This window comes from Podarcis vaucheri (assembly GCF_965113315.1).
Source record: "Podarcis vaucheri genome assembly, chromosome: 4".
In the NCBI taxonomy this organism is placed as follows: Eukaryota; Metazoa; Chordata; class Lepidosauria; order Squamata; family Lacertidae; genus Podarcis; species Podarcis vaucheri.
The window spans coordinates 73,838,174-73,852,258 of NC_138762.1; the positions used below are offsets into that span (position 1 = coordinate 73,838,174).

General features: G+C 49.1%; 1 long non-coding RNA gene across 2 annotated transcripts in view; it reads right to left on the bottom strand.

Moving 5' to 3' along the window:
* Window positions 1–1,163: 1,163 nt before the first annotated feature.
* Window positions 1,164–14,085, bottom strand: part of LOC309530944 — a 33,341-nt gene continuing 20,419 nt past the window's right edge. Inside the window, exon 3 of one of the 2 annotated variants that reach the window (XR_014218980.1) lies at window positions 1,164–1,258. This is a non-coding gene — a long non-coding RNA (uncharacterized lncRNA). Of the gene's footprint in view, window positions 1,259–3,298; window positions 3,425–14,085 lie in introns of those variants that run through there. The other variant, XR_014218981.1, reaches the window with a different exon arrangement.

The following is a 14,085-nucleotide window of genomic DNA, read 5'->3' on the forward strand; positions in this document are numbered from 1 at the left end:
TATCTGTGTGCAAGGCATTGATGTGGAGAGCAAAGGGGCAGTCTGCATTTTTCATCCCACCTCAACATCATGCTTTTTCCATGCACAAACCATGAGCTGTGTGTGGCAATGTGAGCAGAAAACCAAATGCACAAACTCCTGGTCAGGGGAGTCTTTAGCCTATGTGCTGCCAGGGTGCAAAAATCTGCCCAGCACCCCCAAATTTGACAAACGCCGCTGTTGTGAATGACAAGGGCCGCCGCTGGCGCAGCACATCTTTGGTAAATGAGCGCACAAAGTTGAAAGTCCTTTAGTGAAGCAGTAGGTATACATTTCGGTAATACCTAGGTATATATGTATTTTGGTTTTCTAGCTTGATCAAAATTATTTATTATTTCATATCAGGTAGATAGTTAAGAGCTTAGATGGTTTCAGTGGTGGGCGCCGGGCACCCCCCAGAATTCTGCACCCCGGGTGCTCCACACCCCTTGCACCCCGGGTAAAGACGGCCCTGCTCCTGGTATTAAGCAGAGGCTCTGTGTGGATTGGGGCTTGCAAACAATCACACTCAGGGCTTTTTGTTTCAGCTGGAACTCGTGGGTATTCAGTTCCAGCACCTCTCAGGTGGGCACCATTGCCATTATAAGACAACGGTTCTTGTGAGTTCTGGCACCTCTTCCTCTAGAAAAATAGCACCGGAACCCTGATTTTTCCAGGGTTCTAAAATACACTCAGAGCCTCTATTAGCACAGGAGTACCCTGCCTTAATTGCCAGAGGGGTTTAACAATAAATCTCCCTTGACAGAGGGATCTTCTAACAACTATCAGCACCCTTAACAAACTACAGCTCCCAGAATTCTTCGGATGAAGCCATAACTGTTTAAAGTGGCATGATAATGCCTTAAATCTACTGTAGGTGGCTGCAGAATGCCTGAAGAGTAGAGAAAAACTGGGCTCTGGTTCCACATCATTTTGATTTGGTTTTACCTCAAGATTTTCCCTTCCCCGTCACCTCCACTTTTCCATCTGCAGTAATTAATTACAGAATCCCAACAAGGGTAAATATAACTCTCTTGATATATGGAACAAATCAGCCGTGGGAAGGCACTGGAGATGAAAGAGGGGAAACAGCGTGGTGTATACTAAAATTTGAGATCACATTTTCCACTTCATATTGAACAGGCCCCTGTAGCTCTCCATTTAAGAGCAGTTTGATCTGTAGCCATTAGAGAAGGTGATAATGTTTAACTCCAGGCCAGATGCAATGCATATCAAAACTCTGCAAAAGAAATGGGGGGGGGAGAGTCAAACAAGCAAATTAGACCATTCTTTGTCCTGGGCAGTTGGCAAGTTGACAATATCGGTTCCCAGAGTATATACGCACATTTTCTTTTTCCTGCTGACATCATAGATACAGATTTCTGAAGCGCTACAACACCCTCTAAAACTGGTGACTAGAAATGATACCAGGCACCATAGGCAACAGTTTCTAAGAACAGCACCCTCGAGTGTCTGCAAAGAATTATTACTCCGCTCCATTCTGAGGTCACAGAACAAAAGAGCACCGACACCATCCCACCAGCCAGTCATGAGTAAGAAATGAAAGATTGTGTGGGAATGAACCCAAGATTGCTAGCAACACATGGGGGCTCTTTCTGCCAGGGAACTGAAGCTTTCTCTGTACAGCAGCTAGAGAAGTGTCTAGCTATGCCATTGTGCTTAGTGGAATAATTTTGCAGTTGATATCCATGCTGCAGAAACCATTTGTCTGGTTAGAATCTTAGGCTGGGAAGGGATATCCAGCTCAACCTGCTACTCAGGGTGGGGTCTCCAATGTAGGACACAACCACAGCATTGCTGGCAAATGGCTGCCCAGTCTCTACTTAAATACTTCCCGGGTAGGAGATCACACAGCTTCCCAAGGTAGACTGTTCCATGGTAGAACAGCTCTTCATCAAAATCTACGTACTTTCTGTGCCTCTACTTGAAACCTAGATGGTGTCTTGAGCAAAGTTCAAGATAATGGATTGTGCAAAAAGCCCGCAATAAAATGAGGTGTTTGCTCTATGCAACTTCTCATGGTCTTACATTACAGTATCTCTCCACCCTCTAGTGGCCAAAGCATATTGTTGCGAGCCATTCCAATCTCCGAGTGGTTAGAGATTCCAAGAGTTCCAGGAGTTTACCCAAGATTCATGCTTCCTTTTGGAAATGAGGCACAGCGGAGGCTGTGGTGTCTTTATGATATGTGGTTTATTTACACATCTCTACAACCTGTGCCTATGATGGAGGCTGGATCCAGGGGTTAGAAGGATCTCACATCCAGCCTACTTCCTCCTGCCACCCCAAACTCATAACAATATTATAAGAAAATGTATGGTTTTGGATGCTGTATTTAATTATGTTGTATCTAATTTATCAGTATTTCTTCTCTTCTTTAAAAGAAATTTTGCATGCCAAACTTTGACAATTCCAGTCAATATGGACATTTCTCTTTTTAAAAAATAAAAACCTGAAGGGTATTTGCTTTATACGTTGCTGTGTCCCAATTAATTTCCAGTTAGCAAAGTTTAAGGGGCCAGCCTCCAAAATATAGTGTTGGTGGGTAATTTTATTAACACCAGTTCTTCAGTCGGGAAGGGAAATAGTACCAGTTAAGCAAGTTGGAAGCAGAGGTGTGTCTCCTAAGGTAGCAAGAGGTTGCCACCTGGCAATTCTGGTATATACATGTATAGACTTATTCAGGTGTTTGAGGGAAAACTTGTCGTCTCTCATATGCAAAGATCCTGTTTGGCTGCCTGTATATGCACTTGAAGACTGTATATAGGATGAATATGACTGCATGTATTTGACTTCCTCTTTTTCCCCATGAACAATTCATACCACAGTTAGGAAGGGTTATTTGCAGTGGGGAACTGTAGTAATTCTAGCAGAGGAAAGGGTTCATGTCTCCTCCCCCAGGGGCTTGGAGTTTACCCTTAGTAGCAAGTGCTACCTTTGTTGAAATGAGTAATGGGTTTGCAAGCACTTTGTGTTCTTTTTAAGGAAGCAGCTCTCTTCTCCCTAATCCACACCACCAAAAGCCAAAGGCAAGAGAGGAAAACTGTCTATAGGGATGAACTCTTAAAGCAGTAACTTAAAGAAACTGACAGGTAATTGGCTATGAGAGGTAAGTTGAGACACATTGAAAAAGACCATTTTTAAAATACTGGAAATACTATACTGGATTTTTATGAGAATATAGGCTTCAGAGCATCCCACAGTTCAGCATATGATACATAGGTGAGGGGGAAATGTAGAAGTAGTCATTGATATATCTTTTCTTCGAATGCAGTAAAGTGTTGTCTCCATCGACTGCCAAAAACACAAAATACTTGACTGGTGTCCTTGGCTGTGAAACAGCATTTTCTATCCCACAAAGTCCCCTTCACAAAATCGGAACAAGCTGTGGAAGAGATGCACAGTCACACTCAAGTAACAGTCACAGAAACACTCGGCGATGAAGTCCCAGACAAATGAACACCATCCTGATACCTTCCCTCAACATTCAACAACAGAGCCAATTTTCTGTCAAGAGTTTTCTCACACTGGAGCACAGAGGAGCAGTGCATTATTGAGTATTGTTCTCCACCATAAACTCTTGACAGGAACTTTTGCATTCTTTCCGAGCTTCCCTCGTAGATCAAGGCCTTTGGCGCAGATGTCAAGCCGTATGCACCTGACACAAGAAGAAAACTTGGAATGGGGAATCCAGCCAGGAAATTCACTGCTGATGCAACAATGGCAATAAAAGCAACAGAGGAGATGCAGTTGGAACACCTGGAATTCCTGTGCTAATTCCAGTGGTGGCTGGTGTCCATTTGGCCTGATAGGGTGGAATGCAGGGAGGTCAACAGTAGGTGGTGCCAGAGCTAATGGCAAGCAGAGCCAACTCATTCCAGTTTTGTCCCCATCCCCTTCCCTACTGAGTAGTAGAAAGGGAAACACTGAGTCTGAGAAGGAGAAAGCTGAGAAGCTGTGCTGCCCTCTGGACTGGTTCTAAGTAAGAAGGCAGGGCAGGTGGAGACTGGCTGAGGGCAGGCTGAGATTAGTGGGCAGTGGTGCATTTGCCCTAATGGACCAGCCACCACTGGTTAATTCTCTGCAAATTGCTCCTATTCAATAGGTTATGGGTTGAAGACAGTATGGGGAGAAGGGAGGGATGTGATTGGAGGATGTGGGGTCCAGGTGGCTCTGGTCCTCTGTCCATCTTACAAGTACTTGCTGGCCAGGCTACTGAGTCATCTCTAAACTCTTTCAAAGTTTTCAAAGTAAACTGCTATGGGATTATTATTTTTTGGCAAGGGATGTTAATGTTTCATCTAGTAAAAGTAAAGGGACCCCTGACCTTAGGTTCAGTCGCGGATGACTCTGGGGTTGTGGCGCTCATCTTGCTTTACTGGCCGAGGGAGCCAGCATACAGCTTCCGGGTCATGTGGCCAGCATGACTAAGTCACTTCTGGTGAACCAGAGCAGCACACGGAAATGCCGTTTACCTTCCCACCAGAGTAGTACCTATTTATCTACTTGCACTTTGACGTGCTTTTGAACTGCTAGGTGGGTAGGAGCAGGGACCGAACAATGGGAGCTCACCCCGTTGCAGGGATTCGAACTGCCGACCTTCCAATCGGCAAGCCCTAGGCCAGGGGTCAGCAAAATTTTTCAGCAGGCGGCTGGTCCACTGTCCCTCAGACCCTGTGGGGGCTGGACTATATTTTTTTTTGGGGGGGATGAACGAATCCCTATGCCCCACAAATAACCCAGAGATACATTTTAAATAAAAGCACACATTTTACTCATGTAAAAACACGCTGATTCCCAGACCATCTGCGGGCCAGATTTAAAAGGCAATTGGGCCAGATCCGGTCCCCGGGCTTAGTTTGCCCACCCATGCCCTAGGCTCTATGGTTTAGACCACAGCGCCACCCACATACCCGATTCATCTAGTATTGTAGTCTTTTAGTTCCATGGTTTGTCCTGTTTATGAAGTATTTGTTATCTTTTTGTAAACTACTTACTATTATGATAGAAATATGTGAGCTGCTTTGATGCTCAGTTCTGGGGGGGAAAGGTAGGATATAAAACGTTGTCGGCATCCATCTGTTTGAAGAGATGATGGAATGCGCCTCCAGGGGTGAAGTCAAACTGCTATGTTAGTAGCACCCAAGTGACCTCCCCCAGGCACAAGCCTGGGCAATGTGTATGGAGGTCCTGGGCTGCACAGACAGCAAGACCCCCCCCCTCTTGGCCTCGCTGATATGGTTCAAAGGAAAGCAGAGCAATATGTTTGGCACCAACTTGGCCACAGGAGTTGCTGGAAGGAGGTGTACAAGCAGCAGAAGCCACTTGGGCACCTGGGACAGCGTGCCCAGGGGTGGGCAGAGCCACCCATAGGGGCAGGGCGCACCGTGGGGCCTCTGGAGTCTGCTGCCTCCTCCCACTCAGCTGCCCTACAGCTGAGCAGCAGATGGACCGTTTGGGCAGCACAGAGTCTGCGCACACCCAAGCCACCGCGTCTCTCCCAGGAGAGACGTGTGGCTCTGGCGCAATGCAGGCTCGTGGTGAGTACCGCCTGGCATTTTGTCACCCACCTCAGTGCTGACACCTGGGCTGGCCTGTACCCACTGCACCCTCCACCCCTGTGTCCATCATCCAACTGTCTTAGGGACGCCACTCCAGATTTGTGTAGGGTTTATTTGCTCCTTACTCTTGTTTTCTCCTGAAGATATTCCTCAAGGCAGTGGAATAATGATGATGATGATAAGAATAAATATATGCAATACATGATTTACTCCTAAGTCTTGTATATCCCTTTGATTTATGGCAGTACAGTGGTACCTCGGGTTACAGACGCTTCAGGTTACAGACTCTGCTAACCCAGAAATAGTACCTCGGGTTAAGAACTTTGCTTCAGGATGAGAACAGAAATCGTGCTCCGGTGGCGCGGCAGCAGCAGGAGGCCCTATTAGCTAAAGTGGTGCTTCAGGTTAAGAACAGTTTCAGGTTAAGAACAGACCTCCGGAACGAATTAAGTACTTAACCTGAGGTACCACTGTATATTCAAAATGTCAATAGGAGTTTCTCTATCCTTTTGCATGAGCCATGGGTGTCAACTTGGCCCCGCGACTGTGGGTGCCTAGGACCATGGGTGCTATGCAGTGTGCATGGCCCTGGCACCAAAATTTGTGGGTATCTGGCCCTTTCATGGGGAATTCTGTGGGTGCTTGGGCACCCAGGGCCCCAGGGATTTGGTGCCTATGGTGTGATCTGCAATGAACACGCTGAGGTTTGATGCAAAGCAGGATTCAAGGCTGTCCCCTTACTAAGGATGAGTGAGCTAGCCAATTTCTACTTTTTTAAAAAAATCTGCACTAACTTTTTTAGTGTAATTATACTTCTTTTAAAATATGCAATTCAAAATATATTCTGAGCTGGGAATTGTCTTGGAATATTTGGGACATGAGAAAGGCAGTGGATATATCAATAGGTCCCAAATAGCTGGAAGGTATGGATAAGGTTAGTTTATCTTGGAATACACAAATAACAAATTCCTCCATCATCTCTCCCCTTCATCTATCTTTATGCACCACTTTTTCTTCCTTCTTTCTTTTTTAAAAAAGAGATACTTGCACCCTCTAGTGGTTATTTTGATCTCTTCACAGTTCCTTTAATAATAAAAGATCAAATCTTGTATTCTCAGGTAATTTATTAGAAGATAGAGAGTGAGCTAGGTTAGGGTATTAGAGCTCTTATTTTAGTATTCTGTATGAAATGGCAAATGGTTATGGGCATTATTTTCTATAATTAAATATACGGTGACGGTTTTAACTATCTGTGGGATTTCTGGGTGGAATTTATGAGGTTAGTGTGTCTCAGGCCTTGTGTGGCTAAACTCCTTTAAGCTTCTAGAGGGAGAGCTCTGCTGTTCCATGCATCTCAGGTCCTATCTGCACTATACATTTAAATCAGGACCATACCACTTTAAACAGTCATTGCTTCCCCCAAAGAATCCCAGGAGCAGTAGTTTGTTGAGGGTGCTGAGAGTTGTTAGGAGACCCCTGTTTTCTTCAGTGTTACAGTACCCAGAGTTCACGGGTGTCAGGGAACTGACCTCAGAGGGAAAGGAGGTGATAGGGCTCCCAGAGACTGGGAGAGACTCAACAGCCAAAGCAGGGACCAGCAGGGGGAGCGCGGGGTCTCTGGAGGAGGATCTCAGGGATACTGAGAGAGATGCAGCAGCGCAGGCAGGAAGCAGGGGGGAGAAAGGGGTGAGAGACACGTCCAGTGAAAATAGTGGGGAGGTGTCAGAAGCAATTGCAGGGAGACCCATGCTTCGTCGGAAGCTGTCACGTCGTGAGTCCAGGAGACGTGTTTCCGTTAAGGAACTTCTTTGTTGGAGGCGTTTCCGCAAACAGCCACTGTCGGACTCTAACAGTGACTAGAGCAGACATGTCTGAGGAGCTCTGTCACACACAGAGGTTTGTGGGGCCGCACAAACTCTGAAGGGGCACCATTTTAAGCACAAGCAGCTAATCATCCCCTAATAGCAGTCCGACAGTCTCTGTACGCTGCCTGTGCAGGAGAAAGCATCATGAGCGACCCAGCCGGAGCAGGGGGAGGAGCTGATCCAAGCTTGGAAGAAAGATGCCGAGCATTGGAGGTCCAACTGGCGCTGCAGACGGCGAGGCTCGAGGAGAGGAGGGCTCAAGATGCAGACAAGAAGGGGAGAACCACTCAGTTCCCCAGAAAGGTACCAGGATTGGTGCAGAAGTTTGGGGGGGACCCCAAGGATTACCATGCCTTTAGGACTGAAATGCAATATGCCCTGAATGTCCAGTTTGATGAGTTCCCTGATGAGGAATCTCGAGTTGCTTTTGTAATTGGGCATCTTGAGAAGGGCGCGCGAGACTGGGTTCGACCCCTGATGGCAACGCACAACGATATCCTAAAGGACACTATGAAATTTTTTCGTGCAATGGATATCATGTTTTCCAGCGACGTTGAGGAAGGGGTGGTGCGCAGACAGTTAATGGCTTGCAAGCAGGGAAGCAGATCTGTCCGTGAGTACTGGACTGAATTTACCATGCTGATTCACAGATTGGGGTGGGATTTATCGGCAGCACCCATTCAGATGCTATTTGAAGAAGGTCTTTCTTCAGCTGTGAAAGACGAGCTGGCCAGGAGCCCCAGGGCGGTGTCTATGGATCAGCTGACCAAATCTGCGCTGACCATTGGAGCGCGCCAGGAGGCAAGAGCCTTGGAGAGGCGGGAAGGGAGAGGGGAACGTTGGAAGGAGTTACGCATTCCAGACATTCCTGAGCCAGCTTTCCCGCCGGCAGAGCCGATGGAAATCGGAACAGCCCGCGCGCGCACAGTTTCAAAGCCCAGTGAGGGGGCGAAGAAGGAGGGAAAGGGAGCCCGGAAATGCTATCTCTGCCAACAGCCAGGCCACTTTGCCAGAGTCTGCCCCCAGAGGAAGGAATGGCAAGGGATGGTGGGAACTGTTGAGGGGGAAGAGCAGGGAGAAACGGAGCAGGTAAAAGCCAACGCCTGGTTGCCATCAGGGCACTGCAGCCAGGCCAAAGAGCAGTGAAAGTGCCCCTTCCCCAAGTGCCAGTGCCAGAAGCTCCTCGACCGGCTCTAGTGATTGAAGTGTCGCTAGAGCTGCAAAATGGACACCCCCTAAAAATAAAGGCACTGTTGGACTCAGGCAGCTCCTGCAATTTTATGAGCAAGGAGTTTGCTGCTGAACACCAGATACAGACTATCCCTTTAAGCAACCCCCTGCAGGTGACCACGATCGATGGCAGGGAACTGTTGGGAGGAGGAGTCAGCTTGCAGACCATCCCAATGATAATGAGGGTGGCAAGGCACACAGAACTGATAGCGTTTAATGTGGCCACCTTGGGAGGTGCTCCCATTATTTTGGGAATGAGCTGGCTAGCCCTACATGATCCGCTGGTGGGCTGGCATCAAAGAGTGGTTTCCTTCGGTTCCGCACATTGCTTAGAACACTGCAGGGGGGAAAAGGGGTCAGCAGGGGCCCAAGCCACCCTGGCAGGGACTGAAGTAGTGGAGAAGGGGAAGGTGCCACCACAGTATGCTGATCTCAGCGACGTGTTCAGCGAGAAGGAAGCTGACCAACTACCTCCGCATAGACCCTTTGATTGCCAGATCAATTTACTCCCTGGAGCACAGCTTCCTGTAGGCAAGTTGTATGCCATGTCAGACAGGGAAATGCAGGAGTTGCGAGCGTTCATTGACAAGAACCTGAAGAGGGGCTTCATCAGAGAGTCCAAGGCAGCGGGGGGTAGCCCAGTGTTTTTTGTGGACAAAAAAAACACGGACAAGCCGAGGCTGGTATGTGACTTTCGGGCCCTAAATGCAGTGACAGAGCCGGCGGCTTTTCCTATGCCCAGGATTGATGATATTTTGACCAGGGTGCGGAAGGGAAAGATTTTTACAAAGCTGGACCTAAGGGGGGCGTACAACCTGATACGTATAAGGAAAGGGGATGAATGGAAGACCACCATGTTCACCCCTTTGGGGGCATTTGAATACTTAGTTATGCCTTTTGGATTACAAACAGGCTCCGCGTGTTTTCAAGCTTTCATGAACCACGTACTGGGGCCTTTGCTCTACAAGAATTGCGTGGCCTTCTTAGATGACGTGTTGGTGTATTCGGAGAATGAGGAGCAACATGTGAGAGACGTCAGAGAAGTGTTGAGCAGGCTGCAAGCCAACCGACTGTGGGTGAAACTGGAGAAGTGTCAGTTTCATACCAAGGAGGTGGAATTCCTGGGGTACCGCTTGTCAGACAAAGGGTTGGCCATGGACCCCGGCAAGGTTCAAGCGGTGCTGGAATGGAAAACACCCAAGACCAAGAAGGATGTGCAGAGGTTCCTGGGGTTTGGAAACTTTTATCGTAAGTTCATCCGCAACTTCGCCCACCTGACGGCGCCCATCACGGACTGTCTCAGCAGCAAAAAGAAGTTTGTTTGGACGGGGGAGGCGGAGCGAGCGTTTGAGGAACTGAAAAGGGCCTTCGCCTCTGGCGAACAACTTCTACATGTGGATTTACAAAAAAAGCTGAGGGTCGAAACAGACGCGTCGGACCGAGCCATAGGGGCGGTGCTTCTTCTGCAGCCGGGGAAGGAGGGGTCGGAGTGGCGACCGTGTGCCTTCTTTTCGCGGAAGCTGAACAAGTCTGAGAGGAACTACACGGTGTACGACCGGGAACTTCTTGCAATTTATGAGGCCTTCCGGAGATGGAGGCACCTACTAATTGGTGCACAACAGAAGGTGCAAGTGTGCACGGACCATAAGAATCTAGAGTATTGGAGAACTGCGCGAGTGCTCAACCAACGGCAGTTGAGATGGGCCCAGGAGTTCTCCAAATTTAACTTTGAGATTTGTTACGTACCAGGCCCGGAGAACGTTAGGGCGGACGCTCTCTCACGCAAACCTGAATATTTGGAGGGAGAGGGTGTACCCGAAGAGACCCATGTCATTCCCGAGGACCGCTGGGTGTGTGGGGCGGCATTGGTGGGGCAAAGGGAACTGGTAGAGGGAACGGGGCAGGATGTATACGCCCAGGACAAACTCAGGAGTCTTAGGAGGGAGGGAGACAAACCCGGGGGTTTTGAGGAGAGAAATGGGGCGTTGTACTACAAGGGAGCGTTATACATACCTGAAGGGGAATTGAGGGAAAAGGTACTCAAGCAACTGCACGATAACCCCACAGCAGGGCATTTTGGGCAACACAAAACCATGTGGCTGGTTACCAGGGAATTCTGGTGGCCCAAGGTCAGGGAAGATGTGCGTGAATATGTGAGAGGGTGTGACCGATGCCAACGAGCCAAGGGGGAGAGGCGGGCACCGGCAGGTTTATTAGAACCACTACCCACGCCGGAAAGACCGTGGGAGGCAGTGGCAATAGATTTTATGACTGATCTGCCCAGGTCCAAAGGGAAAACAGCCATTATGGTGGTGGTAGATCTGTTAACCAAGATGGCCCACTTTATAGCCTGCTCACATGCGGTCACAGCAGAAGAAACCGCCAAATTGTTTGTGGAAAATGTGTTTAGGTTGCATGGCGCCCCCTTGAGGGTGGTTTCGGACCGAGGGAAACAATTTACTTCCAGGTTCTGGAGGAAGCTCATGAGCTTACTGCATGTAGAGGTTAATTTCTCTACTGCCCGTCATCCAGAAACCAACGGGCAGGCGGAAAGAGCTAATGGTGTCCTCCAGCAATATTTGAGGTGTTATGTTAATGACAGAGAGAATGATTGGGTGGAGAAGCTGGCGTTGGCAGAATTTGCTTACAACAATGCAGAGAACGTGTCCACGGGGATGAGCCCTTTTTTGGCCAATCACGGGTGTCATCCCCGAGCCTTCCCAGGGGGGGAGGGGGAGAACTGGAGCGTTCCAGCAGCAGAACAGTTCGTTGAAGAAATGGAAGCGATCCATCGCCAACTCCAACTTAATTTAAACCGGGCGAAGGAGGAATATAAGAGGCAGGCAGACAAAACCAGAAGGGAAGGGGAAAGCATTAGGGTGGGAGACCAGGTGTGGCTGTCCACCCAAGGGTTACCATTTAAAGGAGGTTGTAAGAAGTTAAGACCCAAAAGACTGGGCCCATTTGAAGTCACGCAACAGGTCAACCCAGTGGCTTTCAGACTCCGGTTACCGAACCACATGAAGTTGCACCCAGTGTTCCACAGATCGTTGCTGTCACCGTATATAGGGGACAGAGAGGGGAGGGTCAATAGGGGACCAGCGATGGAGGAAAAAGAACACAGCTACCATGCAGCGGAGATCCTAGATTCCAGGTGGAAAGGAGAGCAAGTAGAGTATTTGGTAATGTGGGAAGGGGAACCGGAGTCGGAAAACACCTGGGTCAGGGCAGAGGATGTAGATGACGAGGTTCTAATTGAAACTTTTCATCAGAGATTCCCTCGAAAACCCCAGCCAGTGGCGAGGTTCCGGAGGGAATACTTCGCCACCACAGACGAAGAAGAGGAGTTGGAGGGGTTCTCTGATTCCGAGGTGGAGGAGGATTCAGCGAGTCGGAACAAAGACCGATGGAGGGAGATGTTCGAGACGTCGGAAGATGAAGAGGATTCGTTTCGGGGTTTCAGCTCCTCACCGCCCAGAGGAGAGGGAGGGGGCGGGGGGGAAGGGGGCCCTGGAGGGGAGGTGGATGTCAGGGAACTGACCTCAGAGGGAAAGGAGGTGATAGGGCTCCCAGAGACTGGGAGAGACTCAACAGCCAAAGCAGGGACCAGCAGGGGGAGCGCGGGGTCTCTGGAGGAGGATCTCAGGGATACTGAGAGAGATGCAGCAGCGCAGGCAGGAAGCAGGGGGGAGAAAGGGGTGAGAGACACGTCCAGTGAAAATAGTGGGGAGGTGTCAGAAGCAATTGCAGGGAGACCCATGCTTCGTCGGAAGCTGTCACGTCGTGAGTCCAGGAGACGTGTTTCCGTTAAGGAACTTCTTTGTTGGAGGCGTTTCCGCAAACAGCCACTGTCGGACTCTAACAGTGACTAGAGCAGACATGTCTGAGGAGCTCTGTCACACACAGAGGTTTGTGGGGCCGCACAAACTCTGAAGGGGCACCATTTTAAGCACAAGCAGCTAATCATCCCCTAATAACGGGGAAGCGGAGTTGGCTGTTAAACCACTCTGAGAACCACTCAAAGGTACATACCACAAAGAGGCCATATTTCAAAACATTGAAGGCAATGGAGTTGTCTCATTACTTTAAAGTTTATGAGTCTATTGCTCTAGCGAAAGGCCATGGCAAACTTGCAGCAATAGTATTAATAAAATAGCACAGAACATACGTCCATAATGTAAGCTGACACCCATGATATGAGAGAGAGAAGACACCAGAGACATCAACAAGCTTAAATCTAGCTTGATCTACAGGGAACAAATCTGGTTGCACTTCAAGACCCCCTCTCCCAAGCCACCCCCCAGAAGAATAAAGACAGAATTTAGGTTAATGTTAATGGGCAAAATTTAGGCCACAACTTTATTGGTTACCGAATGTGAGTGGTACAGTGGTACCTCGGGTTAAGTACTTAATTCGTTCTGGAGGTCCTTTCTTAACCTGAAACTGTTCTTAACCTGAGGTACCACTTTAGCTAATGGGGCCTCCTGCTGCTGCAGTGCCGCCGGAACACAGCTTCTGTTCTCATCCTGAAGCAAAGTTCTTAACCAGAGGTACTATTTCTGGGTTAGCGGAGTCTGTAACCTGAAGCTTATGTAACCTGAAGCGTATGTAACCCGAGGTACCCCTGTATTTGGTTAGGCATTGGCACCACCTTGCAGGAAGTCTGGAAGGGTATAACCAGTAGGGGAAGCTCCGCCGATGAGGATCGACTCAAGCCCCTCTGGGTTCTCACTGGGGTCGTGGCATGGCCCTAGCCCCTCACTGGGCTTCAGACAAGATCCACAACCCCCGGATTCCTTTAACGGAATGCCCTTACACGTGGAGGGGCAGGTGATGGCCACACCTCACCTCCCCCACACATTGCTCTTCCAATGCCTAACCACCAAACCTTACAAAGTTGTGGCAATTGCTATGAGGTAGGCGAAAACCAAGTGGCTGGTGCCAATTTGCCAACTGAAAAAAGTCCTACCAGGCCCCTTGAACAGGTGACCAACCAAGGTCCATAGCAAGGCCAGCGACCCTACATAGAAGAGGGTGGGAGGGCGGGAGATCGGCGCAAGGCTGAAAGAGGAGCTCCCAGAGTTGTGCCACATTTAAATTGGCCCTGGCCATGCCCCCACAGTGCCCTGGCAAATGGTGTGGCTGGGGCACCCTCAGCGTGGTGCAGGGCACCACCCTGCCCCATGCTGAGGCAGGGGTGGGACCTGGTGGCCTGAGCGCAACCCAGTCCCACTCGGAAGTGGAACCAATTTCACCCTCTGAAGTATGTTCACTATGGAGTATCTTCTCTCTCTCTCATATCACGGTGAGTACCGGCACCTATTTTTCTAGGGGGGGAAGCACTGATAACCTCAATCACTGCCACTCAGCAAAATTGGCATGTTGCACCA